General features: G+C 36.6%; 1 pseudogene; it reads left to right on the top strand.

The window, feature by feature from the left end:
• The first annotated feature begins 9,101 nt into the window (after nucleotides 1-9,101).
• LOC119079174 lies at nucleotides 9,102-9,214 on the top strand (annotated as a pseudogene).
• The last annotated feature ends 5,364 nt before the right edge of the window (nucleotides 9,215-14,578 follow it).

Genomic DNA, 14,578 nt, shown 5'->3' with positions numbered 1-14,578 from the left:
CAGAACCGAAATCGGTAAAAAAAATATTGCCGCCACAATCATCGATAATCCGATAAGTTCAATTTTTGTTATTTATTGACAAAACGTATAACAATTAAGATGTTTATGATTTACGAACCTCCATAGAAGTTAAAAGTTATAATTGCTGTGGTAGCACTTGAGATAGTGTCATTTTTATTGCGATATAATTGTTTTAATGGACAATAATAATTGAACGGCAGATGCCTGCTGCCAGATATTATTTACTTTCGCAGAACATCACTAGTGGCTGCTTGTACTTATTTACACATACACGCGTGCGTCCGGTATGGCATAATTTTTTTTTCTATTTTTCTTTCAAGCGATTGCGACTTGAGACAAAATGTTATTCTTCTTAATTTGCGTTTATCGAAATTATCACCTTTTTGAGGTTTTGAATAATTAGATGGATCCGATACTGTTAGCAGGCAATAAAAAAAATCGACAACTGGTGTCGGGGGCTCCGTTAGAGAACTGGTATATTGGTGTGTAAGAGATTTACGATTTGTTTTCGGTTTAAATTTTGTTTTAATTCACACAGTTATGCGTAACACCTTCAGCTAAGTAAACATTGATGTAGACATCTTCAAATATTTTCGGTTCATTGGTGAACTTTACCACATATTTTCCGGTAAAAATTCCTCGTTGTAAGGTATAACATAGGGTAAACAAGTTCGTTACTAGCCTCCTTTTATTTTAGTTGTAGCTTTTTCAAGCACACATTTGTGAGATTTTTCACTTCAGTTCTTGCAAACTGGAAGATAGCAAACTGGCATAGATATCAATATGGACAACCTTAAAATGTAAAAAAAGTGGTATACAATCTATATGACCCTGTACTAAGTCCTAAGGTTCAAACCCTTAAGAAATCTCTCAAATTGAAGAAATCTATGTTGAACACGCCATCTGTGATTGACAACCACGACCAAATTAGAATAAATTGGATCTGATTATTATTCTCTTACATAGGCAAATGAACTGATAACATATGAAGTAAAAGACTTTGTAAAAAACTTCAGAATTTTATAGACAATATAGACAGCCCCATACGAAGTCAACTTTCATAAATTCCTATTTAAACAGCTATATACCGCTATACTTACCTATATTTTCCTATAAATAAGCATTTCACAGATGAATATGCTATTATATAGCTCTATATGCCTGTACATAGCTCAATATAGGTGAATATAGATATATATAGATGTCCATATATGGAATGCCTGAAACACCCCACACACATAACAAATTATTTCCATGCTAACAGAAACACTCTAAGTACCATTTTTCCCAAGATATATCACTTTTATTAAAATCCAATATGGCCACCGGCAGCCATTTTGTTAGGAGACCGGAAATTTTACCGACGCTTTACATTCGTTAATACCTTTCAAACAAAAAAAAATCATGAAATTCGGTCAAAATTTACTCGAGAAATTGACAAAATACTCCACGTTCACTGTACTTCCGAGTAGCCAGATAAGAGCTCACTCCAAGAGACCTAGCTCACGCTCCGGAGAACATAATTTCATAAAACTTTTTTTCCCTGGTCAATACCTATCTAATAAAGCTAAAACAGACGAAATATGTTCAAATGTGGCCGACCTACAAGCAAAAACTGCTTGCCGCCCTGTGCCTGTTTCACACCAAGGGGTCTAACTCACGAGTCGGTCATCCGATTTCCATAAACTTTTTTTTTTGTCGATCGGTATTGTAAATACCTTTTATTTGACGTACCACTTACAAGTGTAACGTTTGAATGTCCGGAGATATCTTCGAAAGACCGTAAAGCACTTATTGGGCCACAGCTCGGGAGGGGTCGATCCAAAATCACTCATCTTCGAACTTAGCCTGTCTTTTGATATTACCAAACGGGAAAAAAAAAGAATTTTCAAAATCGGATGCGTTTTACTCAAGTTATCGTGCAGACGGACAGACGGACATTTTTTTTCACTGATTTGGCATCTCTAGACAACCACAATAGGTTTCCCCTTACTCAGGGAGTCCAATTCGACGTGTTACAAACGTATGCGTAAACCTATAAGACCCCAGTACTTCGTACGGGTCTAAAAAGATTGAATGTTAATTATGTGAAGTGCTTGTCGTTAATAAAAGTTTTGTAGTAAAATGAAGTATTAGATTCTTAGATGGATATGTCGAATTGAAGCAAAACATTGACGAATTTATAAAAACGAGCTAAAATAACCTTTTTCTTTGACTCTTTATACAAACGAGCTAAAATAACCGTTTTCTTTGACTCTTTATACAAACGAGCTAAAATACACGGTTTTATCGACTCTTTCTACAAACGAGCTTAAATAAACGTTTTCTTCGACTCTTTATAGAAACGAGCTAAAATAAACGTTTTTTTCGACTTTTTAATGTGACAGAGAATAAGCGAAATATATGGAAATCAAACAAATTTCGACTGACTTTACCCTTAAAATAATGTCGAATCCTGACGTTCCTACTACTTATTTGTTCAACACACTAGACATTTCTTACATTTTTGGCAATTTTTTCGGAAATCATTTGGACTTTGAACAAGGTTGAATTCACCAATGTTCCGTTCCTAAGAATAAGTTACGTCTTCGTGGTCCACTGTCTTCCATTTCCTGGAACTACAATACTGCAGTGAATTCAGACGACTTTTCAGGTTCCCCCCTGGCTTTTTCTTATGAGTTGACTTACTGTTACCTTAATCATCAGTAGAATCAAGAAGGGAATAATTGAATGATAATAGTTTTATTGTCTACTATGTCCTAGCCGACAGAAATACATAAATAAAATACGAAATACAAAAATATCACATTGTCATATGAAAAGAAATCAGTCGTCCGGTAGACGAATGCAAAAATAAACACCGAAAAATCAGTGAAAAATAAGATGCGAAATAAAAACCAAAAACCACTGCCGGAGCGAGGATGCAAAAAATGAACACAATTATAAGTTGATGAGTCAAAAAAAATAAACAAAAACAAAAAATATCACAAAAACAAAAGTAAAAAATCGATTTAAAATCAAAAGCCTCTAGCAAGTCGCAAATGAGCCAAATACCGATTCATCAAGTTCCGAAACAAGGTGGCGGAATTCTCTGGATGGTAACGTCGGGTCCACGTGATTCGCCGCCAAATTGAATAGGCGGCAAGCGAAGTTGAATGGTGAATTGGTCTGGTATTCTCGTCTGTACGTACCGACTGAACTTGACTTGACTTGACTTGACTTTATTTACTGCAGTCCATGCACTTCTAGAATAATAGTCAGTCAGGTAAAATATAGGTAAAACTCGCATTCTACTGAGTTTATGACTAGTATTAACTACAATAGAATCACTGCAGCCACAATCACCACGAAAAGTCAAAAGTGAGCAATAAAAAACCCGTAAAATCGTATTTTTCGCACGAATTTAAAAATTCTATAGTTTTATTGGCATCGTATTACATATATATAGCATCGAACGGTTGTAATCATTGTAAATAGACCACTTGTAAAAATGGATGATGAGTTGAGATAAAGCGATTAACGAAAACAAAATAAAAATTTAATTGGGACACAGTCTACAAAATGAAATGAGAATGCAATTTCTACATTTCATATTTATCTTATGATATCGCCTTTTGTACATACAATAGTAAAAAGATTATTTTTATCGCCTCGTTTTTGGGAACATTCAATTATGTATACTGCCACCATTTTTTGGCATTGACAATAACCTCATTTTAGTCGAGTGTATCAGATAGTTTACTTGTTGATATTTCTTTTTTCCAAATGACAGTCATGTCGACACCGCAACGCTTCGTCTGTTCAATATTTCATCATATGTTATTGACAGAGGCGACAAAAAATGAGGAGGAGGCTGTAGCTCTAGCTCTGTATGTACCAAATTAAGTAAAAGATTTTCTCATCAATTTCTTGAAAGTGCTAAGTTCAAACGAAGCACTAGAAAACTCACAGTTGTTCAATGGTTGATCTTCTCCACCTCGCCCACAAGGCAATCCGCCTCTGCCAAATATCTAGATGTTACTGATTTTAACGAATTATATGAATACTTCGACGTATTGATGTAGAAATGTTCAATAATTACTAATTCCATTACATTGAGATTGTTATTAGATTATCGATACATGAGACGGACAATCGAGGCTTGCCAAGATGACCTCTCATGTATCGATATACTATTTTTAACATCACAACATGGCGTGGTCTTTGGCGCGATAACTTTAACTTGTCATAGCAAATTCATCGACAGAATTATTATAAGTCTCTGCTGATGCTGAATCAACTAATTCAATTACAATCATGAAGCAATAACTGAATTTACAATGTAGCAGGGAGTCTCTCCAATTCAATAGCTTATTGGTTAACTCGTATGCTTCCCACTATTCGAATGAGTTGCTAGTGTAAGAGTTGCAAAACTCAACCGCAGACAGATTGGAACCGATAGTCAGATTCGTTTCATTTAGGAGAAAAATCTTCGCTACTGGTAAAGCTGTAATAAATATTATGCACGTGTGACAAAGCGGTCGAGGCTTGCCGAGACGGCTTGTCATACGTGCATATTCTTTTTTATCTACCTAGGTGAAATAATAGCAGTGAAAAAGTGCTACTATTTCGCCGTCGGTAGATAAAATAGCGTATTCACCTCTGTCCAAATGTTTATTTAGACACTTGGGGTTATACCATTCGCCTTCGGCTCATGCAATAACTCCCCAAGTGTCTAAATAAACATGTGGACAGAGGTGAATAATCTACTATTACGTGTTACGGCAAGTTTCATTTTCATTTACATTGCCTAATCACGTAAAGCATTGTACTTACGAGGTTCCAAGTTGTTATTTGACAAGTGGGGAATACAGCCCTCCCCTTCGGGTCGGGCTGTAACACCCCACTTATCAAATACACAACTTGGAACCTCGGAAGTAATATACTATTATCGCATAAGCGAAAACGAGACAACAAGATATGCGAATGACACTTTGACAATTTACAGAAGTATAATGTTTGTTTATATATCCTAGGTGAATAATTTTTTCGGGGAATCACACCGCGTATGCGATAATATATATTATGCACCTGTTACCAAGATTGGTATTTTGACGTGTAGGACATTATTGCCCTAGCCGAAGGCGTGGGCTATAATGCCTACAGGTCAAAATAACAGTCTGGCAATAGGTGCATATCATATTTTATCTGTCGAGAACAGATATATCGAGATAAACAAAAACTCCCTAGAGGGATAAGCTCGAGATTATAGTTCTAGACAGATAAAAATATTTATCGCATACGCGGTGTGATTCCACGAAAAAATTATTCTACGTTTTCTCTCCCAGTAGCAAAAACCCAATCCCAGCAAAAAAAGAAACTATATCGAATGCCGCAAATGCATTTGAAAACGAACATTCGGTGAAATATTTTTTTATCACACCAAATGTTTATCATTTTATACAAATATGTTCATCTTTATAATAACATCAGTGAAAAAAAAAACTAATTTTGTCATCCAAAAATATAGATAAAAATTGACAAAATTGCCGACCACAAAAATATGTCGTCGATTCTCATGCATTTTTTATGCATAGCAAAAGAAGACAGGATCAAGCAACGTAATATTTTGTCTCACATAAAAGTTCAACTTTCTTGTAAGACAAATATTACGTTGCTTGTTCCTGTCTTCTTTTGCTATGCATATAAATCGACAACATATTTTTGAGGTTGATAAATTTGTCAATTTTACTTTTGTTTTCGAGATCTCAAAATTGTTTCTTCCCCCGAAGTAATCCATGAATCGTCTGTATTCAATTCTGTTTGCATTCAATGCAACTTTTTCTAAATGACAAGCTCTGGAATCGAATACGCTAAAAAAGACTTTTAGTCCGTGGTACGAATAGTATTTTTCATATTGGACGGAGTAAAAGTGCAACGAAGTCGCACTTTTCGGGTCCTAGGTATGAAAAATCATATTCAATACGCTTCGAAATTCGAAATGTAGTGAAGCAACGCTCAATATTAATACAGAATGAATATTGAACATAAAACTAGTGTATGTTATTGCTGGATTTGAGTTTAAAATGACTTCATTATATCACATGACACATTTGGGAAATAACAAACTTAGAATCGAAAATGACATAAGCGGGGATGAAAAGAGAGCGAAAAAAGTGTCGGAGGATGTTGCTCTTTCGGTACTAAATTTGGTGAGTGAATGTGACGATTTTGGTACTCCAGGAAGAAAAATGTTTTTTTAAGCACAGAGTGCTAGCGATGCGAAAATCCTTATTTTGTCAAGCGTTATGAAAATGGCGTTTTGTTGTCATTCTGAAAAGCGGCGTTGTATCCAAGAAAAGCTCAACATTTACATGAACGGCGAAGAAACAAAACCCACAAATTCTGAAAAGCGACATTTTGGAAAAAAATGGCGGAGTCATCCATATTGGGTGAAAAAAGCACCATTTTCGCAAAACGCAAGCATGAAAAACGTTGTGTTCACGCTAGTGAATCGGTTCGAGTCAAGTGAAATGTAAAGCTTCAGTACTGCTTACCAGTTTCGCTCTTAGTATAGAGTGTTTAAGTGAGAGATATGGCGAAATTGTTCCATCTCGGGGTCTGCTGTCAGATTCTTTTGTATTATCGATGACAGCAGACCCCGAATTGATTTTCCATCTCGCTCTACTTAAACACCGTATATCATCATTCATCACATCCACTTATACAACCTCACTGCCTTATAGGTACCACTATAATTAGTTTATGCGTGCGTGGTAGTGGTAAAACCGTATAAACGCCTATAAGGCAATGAGGTTATAATATGAGTGGACCAGCTGCGGAAAATTGCGTATCAAATTTGGTTAGAGTTAACTGTATTGACGGCACCGTAAGGCCGAAAGCACATGAGCAATTTTTCGTTGATGGGATCGACAATTATGCTGCGTTTTCCTTCGTTTAGCCTGTGGTGAATAAGCATAATTGTCGAATACATGAACGCAAAATTGCTCTAGTGCTTTCGGCTGTTTCCAAACCAGTCACGAATTCTATTATAGAGTCGCGTAGTAATGTATTCTGCATCAAAATACATTTCCAACTAATCGGATAAGATTGTTGCGAATATCCTGACATTTGTCACAATGATATCAATTTCATGCCAATCAAAATTGTTTTTTTTTTATTATTTATTTCTTCGTGGGCATATTGTACTTAGCTGGTGATAGACGTAAATATCATATGTTCCTTATATATGCGCCCGTCAGTCTATCAATAAATTTGTTATAACCATTTCACAATGTCGAAAATAAATTCAATGTGTCAGCTTGATTGATACGAAACCACAAACCCCAATCCAGTCAAACTCAGTGTGTGGATCTAAAGGACGAATGCGGGAACGTGTTTCGATGTTATATTGTTGTTATAATTTAAACGTTAACAGAGTACTTATTTGCACGTATATAGGTCAAGAGTGGAACAATCATATTTTCGGGTGACTTTCGATAGTCAGAGGCGAATACGAAGCCTAGATAAATTAGTCATTGGTGCGAAGTTAATTAGTTCGGTGATAATCTTACCGGAAAAAACTATGAATCCTAAAAGTCCTTAAGTAGAGGTGCATTAACGTTCAATTTGGTTGAAGCGCAGACAATTTTACCACTAAGAAAATCAAAAACGAAGAAAGGCCATCCAATGCCTGTCATACGGTCCCTGATGGGACAAGGCACTAAAGACCTAGAGAGAGAAGCACACCTATCACTGTAAGGAGTTACTCTATCTCATCACTTAAGTTTTCGCAATATATGAATAGGAACCAAACTGCCGAGTCGTACTCAAGGTGAGGCCTAACATGACCTAGTGTACCCCTTCCCACAACTGAGTAGTGTTGGCCACCCAACTAACTTTTCATTCATTTTCCTCGTCTGCAATCTTTATGTTCCAGGTTCCAAACGACGATTCGAACCATTCAAACACTACCAGAAGAAAGTCAGATGCTCTCGCCTAAATATAGGCTAGATACATACACACAAATTCATTGCATTTGGGCTTCGTCATACGAGTCATTCAGTGCGAACATCGTTGACAAAAACCCAAATTATGAAGCTTACGTGAACTTTCGGAAGTTACCAATGCGATATCGTCGCTAGAAAAATTCCATGCATAATTTTCTGACATGGGAATCGAACTCGGACCCTGGTGTAAGGTTAAGTAACCACTGAACCGTCGCCTCCTCTGTCAGCAGTGAATTAAGTCAGCTTGAAAGTATGTTACTAGAGATTTGCACAAAAACGAATAAAAGTCTGCACAATTCAGGGAAATTTGTGGAAATCGATTCCAGCGTTCTTCCTAAGATAAGTACAACACGTACAGTTTATCACTTCCGCTCAACACTAAATGTCAACAACGCTTTGTTGAACGCCCCTGTTCCGATGGATAATAAAATGGTGAAGTTGGTTCTATCTTAATCCGCTAGCAACATCGTTTTGTCTATATTTACTTGACGGCATCGGTCATGTAATTTTAGACCAATTGAAATGGAAATTTGTAAATTATTTTCATTCTCATCACGTAACATTACATGTGAATCGTATAATATGCAGACAGTAGTACAATTATTTCAGATTCAGTTGGAAGTTTATATGGCTCTGTGTGTTTTATGTACGATTTTTGTAGCACTGCAGGGCCTATTTTTGTGAAATTGATTCTTGATAATTCTCGAAATTCAGGAAAATTCTCGAATTAGATTAAACATTGTGGGAAGGTCCTCAGAAGGTCCTCATTGTCAGGACAATTTCTCACACCCCCCCTGAACAAAAATAAAGTTTTACCGAAAATGCACCCAAAAATTGATTGCTGTTCTCAATAGAGGGACCCTAGAGGAGTTCAAAACGATGGTCCGTTAAGCTGGACCAGATGCTTCCCCACACCCATACAACTAACGAAAAAATTGTATGGGCTGGGGAAGCATCTGGTCTCGTAAGCTTTAGGAGTTTTTCGCTCCTTGGCTTCGACACTTCCGGTCGAAAAAGTTTTGTATGCATGTCTCCTTGGCCATCCACAGTTGATGATGTTCTTTTCGCAGCTACTGCGCCATTAGCTATTTCTTATTCTGTTTTCTCTTATCGAATAAATCTTTCGCCTTTTACTGAAGATTTCCGTGAAGAGGAGCGTTTTAATGAGTCCTTAGACATCCCTATACTCGGATCAGGTTCAGTGAAACATTCCGATTCATCATTATCAAGGTCGTCAGCCTAAAAATTCTGAAACATTCCCGGAATTTTTGAATATTCTAAGAATAAATCTTAAAAAATATGCCCTGTACAGGATAGATGTTCAGTCAGTAACTTATGCTTTTTACTGCCACTCCAATTTACCATCCTTTCAATTACCATAATAAAGTTTGCACTTTCTCAATGCATAAAATTTTGAGGAAAACTGCAAAATGCTAACTTTCGATTTGTACAGTGAACAGTCATCACGGCCAATTTAGTAACCCAAATAAATGCTTGGGGAGATAAGACCATACAGTACCGAGAAAGTTTTTTTTTTGTTAATAAATTGCTGAAATTTATATATTCGGATCAGACGAAGGCTAAAGCCTTGCACAACCGATTTCATATGGAAAACGTTCGCCTGGGCGACATTAAAAAAATTTCTTTCGTTACTTCTTCCTGTTGATTAATATAAAAGTTCAGTGTCATAAAATATATCAAAATGGTTTTATTACACATCCTCCTTCCCCCGTCTTCCCGTCTAACACACACACCATACCATGCGAGTAAACGCTGCAATTTTCATAAAAGAAAAATTGTTTCGTTTAACATGTTCGCATACCAGTAATTTTTCTTCAATGTAACAAACATGCGACACCATGCCGAACCCGAGAGCACTGTGTGTATAGTATATGCATAATAACGTGTGTGATTTTTTCTTCGTTCTGCAGAAAGAAAACATTATTCAAATGGATAATCCTTGACATCCGAGAAATTCGTGGAACGTGTTGATAAGATTTTCGTAGAAAGAAAATTTTCTATGTGTCGAATGGATCAAAAAGAGCGATGATTTGATGGAATATTTTTTTTCGCCAGCTTTCTTTTGTATGTATCCTGTGTATCCCGAATATCTAGTCGTAGGTTTTATGTGAGGATGTGTGTGTGTGCATACAGTTGTTTGCGATCGAATTACATGAATGGTTTGAAATTATTCAGAATGGATTTTATTGGCATTGGGTACCATTATACTCGTTCTCTCCATACATAGTTCTTCAGGATTGTTAAAATGTTGAATCAGTAAAACTTTATCAAATGATTGATGAGATGAATGGATATAAATCAGAAACTCATAGTCAGAACGTTTATTCTCTGAATGGGGTTACGATTACCGGAGAACGCGAGGGAATGTTAAAATAAAACGAGCCATCAGAACAGTCGGAGCGTTTGCTGCGACTGAGCCCCGTACAAACCCGTATATCTATTGCGTACGTGACCCTAGTGCGTCTGTCACCCTACTTTGACCGTAAGCCTATGCGCCGGTTAAAGTAGTTAAAGTAAAATTATTATGTAATGTGTACATCTTAGAAATTGCGCATGGCGCAATTACGAAGCCCCGTACGACGTTCCTTTCAAATAAAACAAAAATTTCAAATAGCCCTAAAATTTTAATTTATTGAGTATAAATACACATAGGGCCTAGTATCGGCCTCAGTCCGAGGATCCAATTTTTTTTTTTCAACTACATTCTATTCGGCCTTTGATTACCTTCCAAATGAAACAAAAATTACGAAAAACGGATGAAATTTGCTCGAGTTATATGTAAAATACACATAGGGCCCTAGTAGCGGCCTTAGTCCAAGGACCCAAATTTATTTTTATTTTTCAACAACATTCTATTCGGTGTTCGATTATCTTTCAAATGAAACAAAAATTACGAAAAACGGATGAAATTTACTCGAGTTGTATGTAGAATACGCATAGGGCCCTAGTAGCGGCCTTAGTCCGAGGACCCAAATTTAATTTTTTTTTCAACAACATTCTATTCGGCCTTTGATTACCTTCCAAATGACACACAAATTACGAAAAACGAATGAAATTTACTCGAGTTCAATGTAAAATACACATAGGGCCCTAGTAGTGGCCTTAGTCCAAGGACCCAAATTTAATTTTTTTTGAACAACATTCTATTCGGCCTTTGATTACCTTCCAAATGAAACAAAAATTACGAAAAACGGATGAAATTTGCTCGAGTTATATGTAAAATACACATAGGGCCCTAGTAGCGGCCTTAGTCCAAGGACCCAAATTTAATTTTTTTTCAACAACATTCTATTCGGTGTTCGATTATCTTTCAAATGGAACAAAAATTACGAAAAATTTCAACCACATTCTATTCGCCCTTTGATTACCTTCCAAATGACACAAAAATTACGAAAAACGAATGAAATTTACTTGAGTTCTATGTAAAATACACATAGGGCCCTAGTAGATTTTCACTTCTAAGGCCCTAACTCACGGTCCACACACCCGATTTAAAAAAACTTTTTTTTCCTGGATTGATATTGACAATACCTATCATTTGCCGTGTCATTTACATTTCCATCGTTTATTTTGCCATAAATATCACCAAAAGACCTTAAATCACTTAGGTGGCCCTAACTCACGAAGGGCCGACCCGAATATGCCCATCTTCGAACTTAGCCTTACTATTTTGACTATCTTTCAGGGAAAAAAAAATTTTTGAAATCGGATTTGATTTACTCAAGATATCGACGTGACGGACAGACGGCCCAAATTTTTATTGCCGATTCGTCATCTATGAACATAGGCAAACACTTTGCCCTTACCGTCTGCTTCGAATTCCATCAATTACACACGGCATCGTAATCCTATAAGCCCCTTCGTACTTCGTACGGGGCTAAAAACTGAAATATGAAAGAACTTCGTGTCGTTTTTCAACTTTTTTGGGTTTCCGAGTTTAAAACTAGAGTGATGTTGACGAGTAGTTGTTCCGGTCATCAAATGGTCTCCATTTTGCATGTTTTAGTACATACCAGGGATAAATAGTTGAAAAAATTGTCAATTTCTTTGTAATAGATTTTACAAGCTGAGCCAAAAGGTCTGTCATAGATTTTTTTTGTAAAGAAAAGACTGATTAAATAGCGACCACTTCGGAGAAAGTTCATTGGAATGTCCCGACTTTGCTGGTGGGTTCGTTTTCACTACCTCTACGGCTACTCCAAAGTTCAAATGGATTCAATTCATTAGTTCTTTTAGAAAGGGCTAATAATTCGTAATAGACAATGATGTTAAAAATAAATGAATAACTTACATGTTCAGTCCAGTAATACAGAAAAATAAATGTTAAACCACATGAAGTAACAGATTTAACGAGCAAATTCACTATTTGCATTTCAGCGAAGTTTGGATAATTTTAGGCCACTCAAAACGAAATAATTTACAAATTTATGAAGAAGAGAAGTGGAAGCTGCGGGAAAGTGTCTTTATAAATAAAACTCGACGAGATATCCATTCCATGGGTTTATTGTAACCTTTTATAATGCGTTTTGACAATTAAAAGTGAATTGAGTTGTCAGCATCTTCAAGAACTTTGTTCTTCTGATACGCAGTACACTTTACCATAACCAGCTTGGTTTCGTCACACGTAATGGCTTGTTTATGGTAAGAACCGACTTCCCGTTGGACTCTAATGGGTAACGGGATCACAAAACTCGCCTCTGGTTTCGATTTGTCGCTTAAGTCGGCGTCAGATAAGCGATTTTGCAACGAGTAAAATGCCGGGTGTTCAACAGGCAATCGATCCCCGTTTTCCAATCGGAATTCTCTGAGCAGCTGATGGGGCTTCAATAGAGCAGCTGGCCAAGTATACTCGACAGTCAATGTCATTCCATCGTCAGACAAAACAAAATTGATGTCGCGACTGCCTGTTACCGTTGGCACAGCAACACAAACTACATCGTGTTTCGCATCGTGATCAGTATATGTCCAAGTTATGTATAGGGATAGTTTCGAGCTTCAATCGAATCAACAATGTTCACAAAAACTGATGGGGAACGGGTACGGGATCCATCCGTCGAGCCACACAACTCCGGTATATTTTCGTCTTCTTCTTCGTTCGTTGCATTCGGACGAGGGTTGTACTTAGCATTTGTCTTAGGTGAAGCTGAAGAAGAGGTATTTTTAACACTAAAATTTGACATAAAATGAATCTGCTTCATTTACCATATAAACCATATTTTGCCTTGGTTATTCGGAAATGCGCGGCGAAAGTCTTGGGTTGAAATTCTTGGAACATTGGGACACTTCGGCGGACGGACGCTGCAGTGTCCGTACTATCAATAGTTCCATTTTCAAACAATCGGTTTAATTCCCGTTGCGCTGGTCCTCCTGATTTCCACAAATGCGGGACTTCAACAACTTTTGCCGTATTTTTTCTTATGGGAGCCATTACAAAACTGAGCTCTTTATTTATTTTCACAATTTTCTTTTTAACTCACTTCCGTAACGCTCGCCAATATAACGCCAAATGATTATCATGAATCAATTTTATTCAAAGTCTACTATGATTCACAGCGAATGTCATTGTGCAATATGATCAGATCATAAATATAATTCAACAATCTTCTATTGCTTCCGTCCTGCAAGTTCGATTTAAAAGAAATATATGTGTGTATTACGTACATTGTGTCAATTAAACGTTTTGTGCCAAAACAAATATGCCAGGTAAGTAAAAAACGTTTCAATGATTTATGTGCCGTCAATGAAAATCATAACCATCAATGCAATGAATTTGCGTGAAGTTATCGAGAATTAACATTCATTGTGGACATTGCCTAATTTATTCTATTTAGCGTAACAAAGTGAAATAATTTACTGAAAATTCAAATTTGAAAGATTCATGCGAATAAGTTTAAACATCTGACGCTTCAAAAGCTATATTCAAATACCAGACAAAATTGTTCAAAAAGTGGACGCGCTTTAAAGGCGTACATGTACTGTATGCCATAGGCAATATTATAGCCGTGCCTTTATGCCCACAAAACTTTGGAGTGATGTAGTGGCGAAACTGTATTATAGAATTCAACCAAAATTCACTGTATGAAAATAGGCCACGACCTTAGAAGGTCTGCCCCATAAAAAGTTGAAAAAAACGTATTTTTCAACGAATGCGGACTCAACCAAAAGGGCATTTGGGGTGCTATATAGCACCCCAAATGCCGTTTTGGTTGAGTCCGTATTCAGTGATTAAGGTAATTTTTTCAACTTTTTATGGGGCAGACCTTCTAAGGTCGTGGCCTATTTTCATACAGTGAATTTTGGTTGAATTCTATAATACAGTTTCGCCACTACATCACTCCAAAGTTTTGTGGGCATAAAGGCACGGCTATAATATTGCCTATGGCATACAGTACATGTACGCCTTTAAAGCGCGTCCACTTTTTGAACAATTTTGTCTGGTATTTTTATTATTGTTTGATGTGTTTGATTCAATTCGATTCAAAACGATTCATTCGAAAATGTTATGATATGAAATTTTCTTATTTTCTTGTTGCCATTTTGCAGGATGT

Source organism: Bradysia coprophila, unplaced genomic scaffold (genome assembly GCF_014529535.1).
Source record: "Bradysia coprophila strain Holo2 unplaced genomic scaffold, BU_Bcop_v1 contig_297, whole genome shotgun sequence".
Classification (NCBI taxonomy): Eukaryota; Metazoa; Arthropoda; class Insecta; order Diptera; family Sciaridae; genus Bradysia; species Bradysia coprophila.
The sequence above is the reverse complement of the archived record's forward strand: the minus strand, read 5'-3'. Positions and strand labels throughout refer to the sequence as shown.